Source organism: Pleurodeles waltl, chromosome 10 (genome assembly GCF_031143425.1).
Source record: "Pleurodeles waltl isolate 20211129_DDA chromosome 10, aPleWal1.hap1.20221129, whole genome shotgun sequence".
Lineage (NCBI taxonomy): Eukaryota > Metazoa > Chordata > Amphibia > Caudata > Salamandridae > Pleurodeles > Pleurodeles waltl.
The window spans coordinates 327,039,416-327,051,577 of NC_090449.1; the positions used below are offsets into that span (position 1 = coordinate 327,039,416).

The 12,162-nt window shown below is 48.2% G+C and overlaps 9 non-coding genes across 9 annotated transcripts; all 9 read right to left on the minus strand.

The window, feature by feature from the left end:
- Positions 1-548: 548 nt before the first annotated feature.
- TRNAV-AAC (transfer RNA valine (anticodon AAC)) lies at positions 549-621 on the minus strand. Its single transcript has one exon. It is a non-coding gene; the product is annotated as a tRNA-Val (tRNA).
- Positions 622-2,659: 2,038 nt separating this feature from the next.
- Positions 2,660-2,731, minus strand: TRNAP-UGG (transfer RNA proline (anticodon UGG)). Its single transcript has one exon. It is a non-coding gene; the product is annotated as a tRNA-Pro (tRNA).
- Positions 2,732-4,067: 1,336 nt separating this feature from the next.
- On the minus strand, positions 4,068-4,140 carry TRNAV-AAC (transfer RNA valine (anticodon AAC)). The gene has a single exon. It is a non-coding gene; the product is annotated as a tRNA-Val (tRNA).
- A 1,521-nt stretch (positions 4,141-5,661) lies between these two features.
- Positions 5,662-5,734, minus strand: TRNAV-UAC (transfer RNA valine (anticodon UAC)). Its single transcript has one exon. It is a non-coding gene; the product is annotated as a tRNA-Val (tRNA).
- A 444-nt stretch (positions 5,735-6,178) lies between these two features.
- TRNAP-UGG (transfer RNA proline (anticodon UGG)) lies at positions 6,179-6,250 on the minus strand. Its single transcript has one exon. It is a non-coding gene; the product is annotated as a tRNA-Pro (tRNA).
- Positions 6,251-7,586: 1,336 nt separating this feature from the next.
- TRNAV-AAC (transfer RNA valine (anticodon AAC)) lies at positions 7,587-7,659 on the minus strand. Its single transcript has one exon. It is a non-coding gene; the product is annotated as a tRNA-Val (tRNA).
- Positions 7,660-9,180: 1,521 nt separating this feature from the next.
- On the minus strand, positions 9,181-9,253 carry TRNAV-UAC (transfer RNA valine (anticodon UAC)). The gene has a single exon. It is a non-coding gene; the product is annotated as a tRNA-Val (tRNA).
- Positions 9,254-9,697: 444 nt separating this feature from the next.
- TRNAP-UGG (transfer RNA proline (anticodon UGG)) lies at positions 9,698-9,769 on the minus strand. Its single transcript has one exon. It is a non-coding gene; the product is annotated as a tRNA-Pro (tRNA).
- A 1,336-nt stretch (positions 9,770-11,105) lies between these two features.
- Positions 11,106-11,178, minus strand: TRNAV-AAC (transfer RNA valine (anticodon AAC)). The gene has a single exon. It is a non-coding gene; the product is annotated as a tRNA-Val (tRNA).
- Positions 11,179-12,162: the final 984 nt, after the last annotated feature.

The following is a 12,162-nucleotide window of genomic DNA, read 5'->3' on the forward strand; positions in this document are numbered from 1 at the left end:
CAGAAATACATGGAATGCTGATTGAGGGCCCAGCCGGAGGGTTGGTGGATTTCTTTTCATATGCTACAGCAGCTTGCAAAGATAGTGTTGTGGGGAGCTGGCTGTGCAAGCAGAGGAAGATTTAAGGGCAGAAAATAGACCTATCAGAAGTGCGATTTGAACCCACAACTACATGAGCAAACCAGGATGCTTAGCTTAACTGAAGATCAAGCTCTCTTGAGGCTGCCGCCTTAGACCACTCGGCCATCCTGACAGCTGAGTCTGTGTTTAGGTCTGACTCCTCAGTCTGCACTTGTCGATGCTGCCGCTTGCAATGTTCCTATCAAGGTGACAGGTTTAAAGGCCCCACAATATAACATGGCCAAGAAAAAAAAAAGTAAAAAACAGAATAAGAGACCAGGCACATGCACGACTACGCAAAGATGCAGATAACTTTTTACCGGCCTGCAATAGTAATACAAGTTTTACACAGGTCACAAGTTTTTAAAGGCCATCCCTGAGTGAGACTAAGCTTTTAGGGAGCAAACACAAAAGCAGACACTGCCCATTGTTTCTGCCCGGTCTCGAACCGGGGACCTTTCGCGTGTTAGGCGAACGTGATAACCACTACACTACAGAAACAAGCATGAGGGCTTGACTGAAGGAGCAAAATTCCCCTCATATGTTTGCCCGATTGCCTCTATACTTGATCAGCAGTTGCTCGCAAAGCGAGGAGTAAGTGTGAAAATTGCAGCGTTGTCAGCCAGCAAGCGTACACTCAGATGTACTGAAAAGTCACAGCTGCGGGTAGAGACAAATATCTGATGCCTAAATGCCTGAAACCAGAGCCTGTGAAAGCATCACACAGAGCACACTGACAGCAAGCAGGAAGGAAGCCAAGGCATGGTGATCCTTTTTTTCTCCTGAGGCTAAAAATATTTTGCACAACAATGCTTTGAGTGGAATGAGGAATCTTCAAGCTTTGTGTATTTTGAGTAAAATTTGTGTGTTTTCTGCTAAAAAGGGTGTGTTGGGGATTTGGACCCGGACACCAACGAGCGAGGGCACAGAAGCACCACTGCTCAGACCCTGCTCCTAGGGTTGAGGGCAGAGAGTGGGCGAATACATCGCAAGGCAAGAAAATGCACATGGTTCTCTCTTCTGCAATATGACTAGAGTCATTTCCATGGTCGTCATCGAACATGACATAAAACGCCTCTATCCTTTAGACCTTTTGGCCCATAATTACAAGAGGATGACTGAGTGAGACGCTCTGCCAAATTTGGCAGCCTCGCACTCAGTCATTTTCAAAATGCAGGGAAGCGCCGTATTTAGTAGAATACAGCGCACCCCTGTGCTTCCCTCTGCGCCAGCTCTAAATTAGCTGCCGAGCACCAACGCAGCCATCCTTGCGCCATGGTACAAGGATGGCTGCGTGGAGGGGGAAATTGTTTTTGTTCAGGAAGGCACACCTTCCTGCACAACAGAAATCTTCAGTGGCGATATGTTCGTGCAGCACACATAGAAAGAGCAAAAATGAGGAGAAATGAAAACATTTCTGCTCGTTTCTCCACTATAACGACACCCATTGTATGGCGCTTGGTTTTTGGTGCTGCCACAGATTTACAAAAACTCGTAAAACTGGAGCAGCATCAAAATGCTATGGTGTTGCAGTGGCCCACCCAGAGCAACGCCCATTGCACGCCCCTTCCAGGGAAAGGGATGCGTGTGAAGGGGCCGTATTTACAAGGTGGTGTTAAGCCACAAAACGTGGTTGAACGGCGTCTTGTAAATACGGCACAGTACATAGTGCCACCGGGGCGTCACTAAAGATGATGTGCCGGTGGCGATAGGGCCTTGTAAGTCTGGCCCTTTCTTTGCTCAAGGTGTATGTTCTTGGTGAAGGTAGGAAAGCCATTTTCGCTCTCATACCTTCCTTCCTTGGCTGGCTTGACCACAGTAGGCCCAGGCTTCAATGGAAAGGTCAAAAAGGGAGCAACTGACTGCCGTAAGGTGTATCGTCTTCTCTTGGTGAGTTGAGACCGATGCCCTTGGAGCGTAGTACCTCACGATGGTGAGGGATAGACACAGCCTCTTTAATTTCAATTTACCTGTCAGGTGAGGTGGTAAATGCAAATAATGTGATAAAGCACAGCAACTTGCTGTTTCTGCCTGGCCTCGAACAAGGGACCTTTCGCGTGTAAGGCGAACGTGATAACCACTACACTATAGAAACAGACATGCCTGCTTACTTGCTTCATGTGGCTATGCATTGGACTGGAACCACTGCACTGGAAACAGACACACCTGCTTTCTTTATGTGGCTATGCTTTGGACTGGAATGCAAGGACTAAGGGACAATATTCATGACGCTCAAAGCTGAGCCTTTCTGACAGGATCTCTTCCTTTGGAAGAAAGGAACTGGGATCACTTTCATTCCAAGAGGTGATTTCAAAACCAGCCCTGCAATTACTTTGGAGAAGCACTGTGCATTTCATGTTCCAACGAGAAGTGCTGCTCCAACACAAAAAAGCAGTTAGAAAGAAATCCCGCACTCCTTCATCATGCCGAACTGCCTCGACACCAGTAGAAAGCATGCAATGCATTCCACCATGGCATCTTACAAGAGTGGAAAGCAGAAATACTCCTGTTTAAAAACAGATCGAACCTATGAAGGCACGGGCTCGTCCGGGATTTGAACCCGGGACCTCTCACACCCAAAGCGAGAATCATACCCCTAGACCAACGAGCCTGCTGCTGCAAAAGCCTTTCAAACATCTTCTGAAGTGTCTTTGTGAAAAAGCAGGGCCACTTGGAGACTCTCCTTCTAAGCGTGCCATAGCAATTGATGTTTTGTGCCAAGGGTTTTTTTTTTGCCTCTAGCAAGGTAAGAGGTAGTCAAGAAGCCCTATGCTAGCAAGCTGAACTGTGGCGCTGATGAGAAAAGCAGACCCTTTCTGGTAGTTGTACGCCTCCGCAGGACCTGGGCCCTTGCACCGTAGACTTCCAGACCAGAAGCACTGAAGGGCCTGCCATCTCTTGCGCCTGAGCCAGAGGAGCACGCCTCTTGTATTCAAGCACACTTGCTCACTCAGTGCTTGATCAGGCGAGATTTATATGAGTGCCTCACAGGCCTGAAACACTCACCTGGGAGACGCGGGGTGGCTGAATTCCCAGAATGGCCTTCGATAGGAAAATCACCTCCTTTCCTCCCGACTCATTTCAGAATTGGGTGAAAATCGCAAGACAGTGTTCAGGGGTGCATGGGTACTGCCTACTCCCAGCTGCCTCTCTGTCTTCTTCATGTTAATTTCAAGTCACAAGGAGGGACCATTGCCATTCTGCTCCGCCCACCTAACCAGGAAACCCAGGTTGAGCTTGTCTGCCTGTTGTTGTTGCAGGGGCAGTGCCTTCTCTGCCCAAAAGTGGCAGGAGAGCCTCACTTCAAACGATGGAATCAACTGCTTAAGTAGAAACCAGCATGGTAGTTACAGTGATAAGGTGCAGCTCTAACAGAAGGCGTGACTGAGATGCCCCTTCCAGAAATACATGGAATGCTGATTGAGGGCCCAGCCGGAGGGTTGGTGGATTTCTTTTCATATGCTACAGCAGCTTGCAAAGATAGTGTTGTGGGGAGCTGGCTGTGCAAGCAGAGGAAGATTTAAGGGCAGAAAATAGACCTATCAGAAGTGCGATTTGAACCCACAACTACATGAGCAAACCAGGATGCTTAGCTTAACTGAAGATCAAGCTCTCTTGAGGCTGCCGCCTTAGACCACTCGGCCATCCTGACAGCTGAGTCTGTGTTTAGGTCTGACTCCTCAGTCTGCACTTGTCGATGCTGCCGCTTGCAATGTTCCTATCAAGGTGACAGGTTTAAAGGCCCCACAATATAACATGGCCAAGAAAAAAAAAAGTAAAAAACAGAATAAGAAACCAGGCACATGCACGACTACGCAAAGATGCAGATAACTTTTTACCGGCCTGCAATAGTAATACAAGTTTTACACAGGTCACAAGTTTTTAAAGGCCATCCCTGAGTGAGACTAAGCTTTTAGGGAGCAAACACAAAAGCAGACACTGCCCATTGTTTCTGCCCGGTCTCGAACCGGGGACCTTTCGCGTGTTAGGCGAACGTGATAACCACTACACTACAGAAACAAGCATGAGGGCTTGACTGAAGGAGCAAAATTCCCCTCATATGTTTGCCCGATTGCCTCTATACTTGATCAGCAGTTGCTCGCAAAGCGAGGAGTAAGTGTGAAAATTGCAGCGTTGTCAGCCAGCAAGCGTACACTCAGATGTACTGAAAAGTCACAGCTGCGGGTAGAGACAAATATCTGATGCCTAAATGCCTGAAACCAGAGCCTGTGAAAGCATCACACAGAGCACACTGACAGCAAGCAGGAAGGAAGCCAAGGCATGGTGATCCTTTTTTTCTCCTGAGGCTAAAAATATTTTGCACAACAATGCTTTGAGTGGAATGAGGAATCTTCAAGCTTTGTGTATTTTGAGTAAAATTTGTGTGTTTTCTGCTAAAAAGGGTGTGTTGGGGATTTGGACCCGGACACCAACGAGCGAGGGCACAGAAGCACCACTGCTCAGACCCTGCTCCTAGGGTTGAGGGCAGAGAGTGGGCGAATACATCGCAAGGCAAGAAAATGCACATGGTTCTCTCTTCTGCAATATGACTAGAGTCATTTCCATGGTCGTCATCGAACATGACATAAAACGCCTCTATCCTTTAGACCTTTTGGCCCATAATTACAAGAGGATGACTGAGTGAGACGCTCTGCCAAATTTGGCAGCCTCGCACTCAGTCATTTTCAAAATGCAGGGAAGCGCCGTATTTAGTAGAATACAGCGCACCCCTGTGCTTCCCTCTGCGCCAGCTCTAAATTAGCTGCCGAGCACCAACGCAGCCATCCTTGCGCCATGGTACAAGGATGGCTGAGTGGAGGGGGAAATTGTTTTTGTTCAGGAAGGCACACCTTCCTGCACAACAGAAATCTTCAGTGGCGATATGTTCGTGCAGCACACATAGAAAGAGCAAAAATGAGGAGAAATGAAAACATTTCTGCTCGTTTCTCCACTATAACGACACCCATTGTATGGCGCTTGGTTTTTGGCGCTGCCACAGATTTACAAAAACTCGTAAAACTGGAGCAGCATCAAAATGCTATGGTGTTGCAGTGGCCCACCCAGAGCAACGCCCATTGCACGCCCCTTCCAGGGAAAGGGCTGCGTGTGAAGGGGCCGTATTTACAAGGTGGTGTTAAGCCACAAACCGTGGTTGAACGGCGTCTTGTAAATACGGCACACTACATAGTGCCACCGGGGCGTCACTAAAGATGATGTGCCGGTGGCGATAGGGCCTTGTAAGTCTGGCCCTTTCTTTGCTCAAGGTGTATGTTCTTGGTGAAGGTAGGAAAGCCATTTTCGCTCTCATACCTTCCTTCCTTGGCTGGCTTGACCACAGTAGGCCCAGGCTTCAATGGAAAGGTCAAAAAGGGAGCAACTGACTGCCGTAAGGTGTATCGTCTTCTCTTGGTGAGTTGAGACCGATGCCCTTGGAGCGTAGTACCTCACGATAGTGAGGGATAGACACAGCCTCTTTAATTTCAATTTACCTGTCAGGTGAGGTGGTAAATGCAAATAATGTGATAAAGCACAGCAACTTGCTGTTTCTGCCTGGCCTCGAACCAGGGACCTTTCGCGTGTAAGGCGAACGTGATAACCACTACACTATAGAAACAGACATGCCTGCTTACTTGCTTCATGTGGCTATGCATTGGACTGGAACCACTGCACTGGAAACAGACACACCTGCTTTCTTTATGTGGCTATGCTTTGGACTGGAATGCAAGGACTAAGGGACAATATTCATGACGCTCAAAGCTGAGCCTTTCTGACAGGATCTCTTCCTTTGGAAGAAAGGAACTGGGATCACTTTCATTCCAAGAGGTGATTTCAAAACCAGCCCTGCAATTACTTTGGAGAAGCACTGTGCATTTCATGTTCCAACGAGAAGTGCTGCTCCAACACAAAAAAGCAGTTAGAAAGAAATCCCGCACTCCTTCATCATGCCGAACTGCCTCGACACCAGTAGAAAGCATGCAATGCATTCCACCATGGCATCTTACAAGAGTGGAAAGCAGAAATACTCCTGTTTAAAAACAGATCGAACCTATGAAGGCACGGGCCCGTCCGGGATTTGAACCCGGGACCTCTCACACCCAAAGCGAGAATCATACCCCTAGACCAACGAGCCTGCTGCTGCAAAAGCCTTTCAAACATCTTCTGAAGTGTCTTTGTGAAAAAGCAGGGCCACTTGGAGACTCTCCTTCTAAGCGTGCCATAGCAATTGATGTTTTGTGCCAAGGGTTTTTTTTTTGCCTCTAGCAAGGCAAGAGGTAGTCAAGAAGCCCTATGCTAGCAAGCTGAACTGTGGCGCTGATGAGAAAAGCAGACCCTTTCTGGTAGTTGTACGCCTCCGCAGGACCTGGGCCCTTGCACCGTAGACTTCCAGACCAGAAGCACTGAAGGGCCTGCCATTTCTTGCGCCTGAGCCAGAGGAGCATGCCTCTTGTATTCAAGCACAATTGCTCGCTCAGTGCTCGATCAGGCGAGATTTATATGAGTGCCTCACAGGCCTGAAACACTCACCTGGGAGACGCGGGGTGGCTGAATTCCCAGAATGGCCTTCGATAGGAAAATCACCTCCTTTCCTCCCGACTCATTTCAGAATTGGGTGAAAATCGCAAGACAGTGTTCAGGGGTGCATGGGTACTGCCTACTCCCAGCTGCCTCTCTGTCTTCTTCATGTTAATTTCAAGTCACAAGGAGGGACCATTGCCATTCTGCTCCGCCCACCTAACCAGGAAACCCAGGTTGAGCTTGTCTGCCTGTTGTTGTTGCAGGGGCAGTGCCTTCTCTGCCCAAAAGTGGCAGGAGAGCCTCACTTCAAACGATGGAATCAACTGCTTAAGTAGAAACCAGCATGGTAGTTACAGTGATAAGGTGCAGCTCTAACAGAAGGCGTGACTGAGATGCCCCTTCCAGAAATACATGGAATGCTGATTGAGGGCCCAGCCGGAGGGTTGGTGGATTTCTTTTCATATGCTACAGCAGCTTGCAAAGATAGTGTTGTGGGGAGCTGGCTGTGCAAGCAGAGGAAGATTTAAGGGCAGAAAATAGACCTATCAGAAGTGCGATTTGAACCCACAACTACATGAGCAAACCAGGATGCTTAGCTTAACTGAAGATCAAGCTCTCTTGAGGCTGCCGCCTTAGACCACTCGGCCATCCTGACAGCTGAGTCTGTGTTTAGGTCTGACTCCTCAGTCTGCACTTGTCGATGCTGCCGCTTGCAATGTTCCTATCAAGGTGACAGGTTTAAAGGCCCCACAATATAACATGGCCAAGAAAAAAAAAAGTAAAAAACAGAATAAGAAACCAGGCACATGCACGACTACGCAAAGATGCAGATAACTTTTTACCGGCCTGCAATAGTAATACAAGTTTTACACAGGTCACAAGTTTTTAAAGGCCATCCCTGAGTGAGACTAAGCTTTTAGGGAGCAAACACAAAAGCAGACACTGCCCATTGTTTCTGCCCGGTCTCGAACCGGGGACCTTTCGCGTGTTAGGCGAACGTGATAACCACTACACTACAGAAACAAGCATGAGGGCTTGACTGAAGGAGCAAAATTCCCCTCATATGTTTGCCCGATTGCCTCTATACTTGATCAGCAGTTGCTCGCAAAGCGAGGAGTAAGTGTGAAAATTGCAGCGTTGTCAGCCAGCAAGCGTACACTCAGATGTACTGAAAAGTCACAGCTGCGGGTAGAGACAAATATCTGATGCCTAAATGCCTGAAACCAGAGCCTGTGAAAGCATCACACAGAGCACACTGAAAGCAAGCAGGAAGGAAGCCAAGGCATGGTGATCCTTTTTTTCTCCTGAGGCTAAAAATATTTTGCACAACAATGCTTTGAGTGGAATGAGGAATCTTCAAGCTTTGTGTATTTTGAGTAAAATTTGTGTGTTTTCTGCTAAAAAGGGTGTGTTGGGGATTTGGACCCGGACACCAACGAGCGAGGGCACAGAAGCACCACTGCTCAGACCCTGCTCCTAGGGTTGAGGGCAGAGAGTGGGCGAATACATCGCAAGGCAAGAAAATGCACATGGTTCTCTCTTCTGCAATATGACTAGAGTCATTTCCATGGTCGTCATCGAACATGACATAAAACGCCTCTATCCTTTAGACCTTTTGGCCCATAATTACAAGAGGATGACTGAGTGAGACGCTCTGCCAAATTTGGCAGCCTCGCACTCAGTCATTTTCAAAATGCAGGGAAGCGCCGTATTTAGTAGAATACAGCGCACCCCTGTGCTTCCCTCTGCGCCAGCTCTAAATTAGCTGCCGAGCACCAACGCAGCCATCCTTGCGCCATGGTACAAGGATGGCTGCGTGGAGGGGGAAATTGTTTTTGTTCAGGAAGGCACACCTTCCTGCACAACAGAAATCTTCATTGGCGATATGTTCGTGCAGCACACATAGAAAGAGCAAAAATGAGGAGAAATGAAAACATTTCTGCTCGTTTCTCCACTATAACGACACCCATTGTATGGCGCTTGGTTTTTGGCGCTGCCACAGATTTACAAAAACTCGTAAAACTGGAGCAGCATCAAAATGCTATGGTGTTGCAGTGGCCCACCCAGAGCAACGCCCATTGCACGCCCCTTCCAGGGAAAGGGCTGCGTGTGAAGGGGCCGTATTTACAAGGTGGTGTTAAGCCACAAACCGTGGTTGAACGGCGTCTTGTAAATACGGCACAGTACATAGTGCCACCGGGGCGTCACTAAAGATGATGTGCCGGTGGCGATAGGGCCTTGTAAGTCTGGCCCTTTCTTTGCTCAAGGTGTATGTTCTTGGTGAAGGTAGGAAAGCCATTTTCGCTCTCATACCTTCCTTCCTTGGCTGGCTTGACCACAGTAGGCCCAGGCTTCAATGGAAAGGTCAAAAAGGGAGCAACTGACTGCCGTAAGGTGTATCGTCTTCTCTTGGTGAGTTGAGACCGATGCCCTTGGAGCGTAGTACCTCACGATGGTGAGGGATAGACACAGCCTCTTTAATTTCAATTTACCTGTCAGGTGAGGTGGTAAATGCAAATAATGTGATAAAGCACAGCAACTTGCTGTTTCTGCCTGGCCTCGAACCAGGGACCTTTCGCGTGTAAGGCGAACGTGATAACCACTACACTATAGAAACAGACATGCCTGCTTACTGGCTTCATGTGGCTATGCATTGGACTGGAACCACTGCACTGGAAACAGACACACCTGCTTTCTTTATGTGGCTATGCTTTGGACTGGAATGCAAGGACTAAGGGACAATATTCATGACGCTCAAAGCTGAGCCTTTCTGACAGGATCTCTTCCTTTGGAAGAAAGGAACTGGGATCACTTTCATTCCAAGAGGTGATTTCAAAACCAGCCCTGCAATTACTTTGGAGAAGCACTGTGCATTTCATGTTCCAACGAGAAGTGCTGCTCCAACACAAAAAAGCAGTTAGAAAGAAATCCCGCACTCCTTCATCATGCCGAACTGCCTCGACACCAGTAGAAAGCATGCAATGCATTCCACCATGGCATCTTACAAGAGTGGAAAGCAGAAATACTCCTGTTTAAAAACAGATCGAACCTATGAAGGCACGGGCTCGTCCGGGATTTGAACCCGGGACCTCTCACACCCAAAGCGAGAATCATACCCCTAGACCAACGAGCCTGCTGCTGCAAAAGCCTTTCAAACATCTTCTGAAGTGTCTTTGTGAAAAAGCAGGGCCACTTGGAGACTCTCCTTCTAAGCGTGCCATAGCAATTGATGTTTTGTGCCAAGGGTTTTTTTTTTGCCTCTAGCAAGGCAAGAGGTAGTCAAGAAGCCCTATGCTAGCAAGCTGAACTGTGGCGCTGACGAGAAAAGCAGACTCTTTCTGGTAGTTGTACGCCTCCGCAGGACCTGGGCCCTTGCACCGTAGACTTCCAGACCAGAAGCACTGAAGGGCCTGCCATCTCTTGCGCCTGAGCCAGAGGAGCATGCCTCTTGTATTCAAGCACACTTGCTCGCTCAGGGCTCGATCAGGCGAGATTTATATGAGTGCCTCACAGGCCTGAAACACTCACCTGGGAGACGCTGGGTGGCTGAATTCTCAGAATGGCCTTCGATAGGAAAATCACCTCCTTTCCTCCCGACTCATTTCAGAATTGGGTGAAAATCGCAAGACAGTGTTCAGGGGTGCATGGGTACTGCCTACTCCCAGCTGCCTCTCTGTCTTCTTCATGTTAATTTCAAGTCACAAGGAGGGACCATTGCCATTCTGCTCCGCCCACCTAACCAGGAAACCCAGGTTGAGCTTGTCTGCCTGTTGTTGTTGCAGGGGCAGTGCCTTCTCTGCCCAAAAGTGGCAGGAGAGCCTCACTTCAAACAATGGAATCAACTGCTTAAGTAGAAACCAGCATGGTAGTTACAGTGATAAGGTGCAGCTCTAACAGAAGGCGTGACTGAGATGCCCCTTCCAGAAATACATGGAATGCTGATTGAGGGCCCAGCCGGAGGGTTGGTGGATTTCTTTTCATATGCTACAGCAGCTTGCAAAGATAGTGTTGTGGGGAGCTGGCTGTGCAAGCAGAGGAAGATTTAAGGGCAGAAAATAGACCTATCAGAAGTGCGATATGAACCCACAACTACATGAGCAAACCAGGATGCTTAGCTTAACTGAAGATCAAGCTCTCTTGAGGCTGCCGCCTTAGACCACTCGGCCATCCTGACAGCTGAGTCTGTGTTTAGGTCTGACTCCTCAGTCTGCACTTGTCGATGCTGCCGCTTGCAATGTTCCTATCAAGGTGACAGGTTTAAAGGCCCCACAATATAACATGGCCAAGAAAAAAAAAAGTAAAAAACAGAATAAGAAACCAGGCACATGCACGACTACGCAAAGATGCAGATAACTTTTTACCGGCCTGCAATAGTAATACAAGTTTTACACAGGTCACAAGTTTTTAAAGGCCATCCCTGAGTGAGACTAAGCTTTTAGGGAGCAAACACAAAAGCAGACACTGCCCATTGTTTCTGCCCGGTCTCGAACCGGGGACCTTTCGCGTGTTAGGCGAACGTGATAACCACTACACTACAGAAACAAGCATGAGGGCTTGACTGAAGGAGCAAAATTCCCCTCATATGTTTGCCCGATTGCCTCTATACTTGATCAGCAGTTGCTCGCAAAGCGAGGAGTAAGTGTGAAAATTGCAGCGTTGTCAGCCAGCAAGCGTACACTCAGATGTACTGAAAAGTCACAGCTGCGGGTAGAGACAAATATCTGATGCCTAAATGCCTGAAACCAGAGCCTGTGAAAGCATCACACAGAGCACACTGAAAGCAAGCAGGAAGGAAGCCAAGGCATGGTGATCCTTTTTTTCTCCTGAGGCTAAAAATATTTTGCACAACAATGCTTTGAGTGGAATGAGGAATCTTCAAGCTTTGTGTATTTTGAGTAAAATTTGTGTGTTTTCTGCTAAAAAGGGTGTGTTGGGGATTTGGACCCGGACACCAACGAGCGAGGGCACAGAAGCACCACTGCTCAGACCCTGCTCCTAGGGTTGAGGGCAGAGAGTGGGCGAATACATCGCAAGGCAAGAAAATGCACATGGTTCTCTCTTCTGCAATATGACTAGAGTCATTTCCATGGTCGTCATCGAACATGACATAAAACGCCTCTATCCTTTAGACCTTTTGGCCCATAATTACAAGAGGATGACTGAGTGAGACGCTCTGCCAAATTTGGCAGCCTCGCACTCAGTCATTTTCAAAATGCAGGGAAGCGCCGTATTTAGTAGAATACAGCGCACCCCTGTGCTTCCCTCTGCGCCAGCTCTAAATTAGCTGCCGAGCACCAACGCAGCCATCCTTGCGCCATGGTACAAGGATGGCTGCGTGGAGGGGGAAATTGTTTTTGTTCAGGAAGGCACACCTTCCTGCACAACAGAAATCTTCAGTGGCGATATGTTCGTGCAGCACACATAGAAAGAGCAAAAATGAGGAGAAATGAAAACATTTCTGCTCGTTTCTCCACTATAACGACACCCATTGTATGGCGCTTGGTTTTTGGCGCTGCCACAGATTTA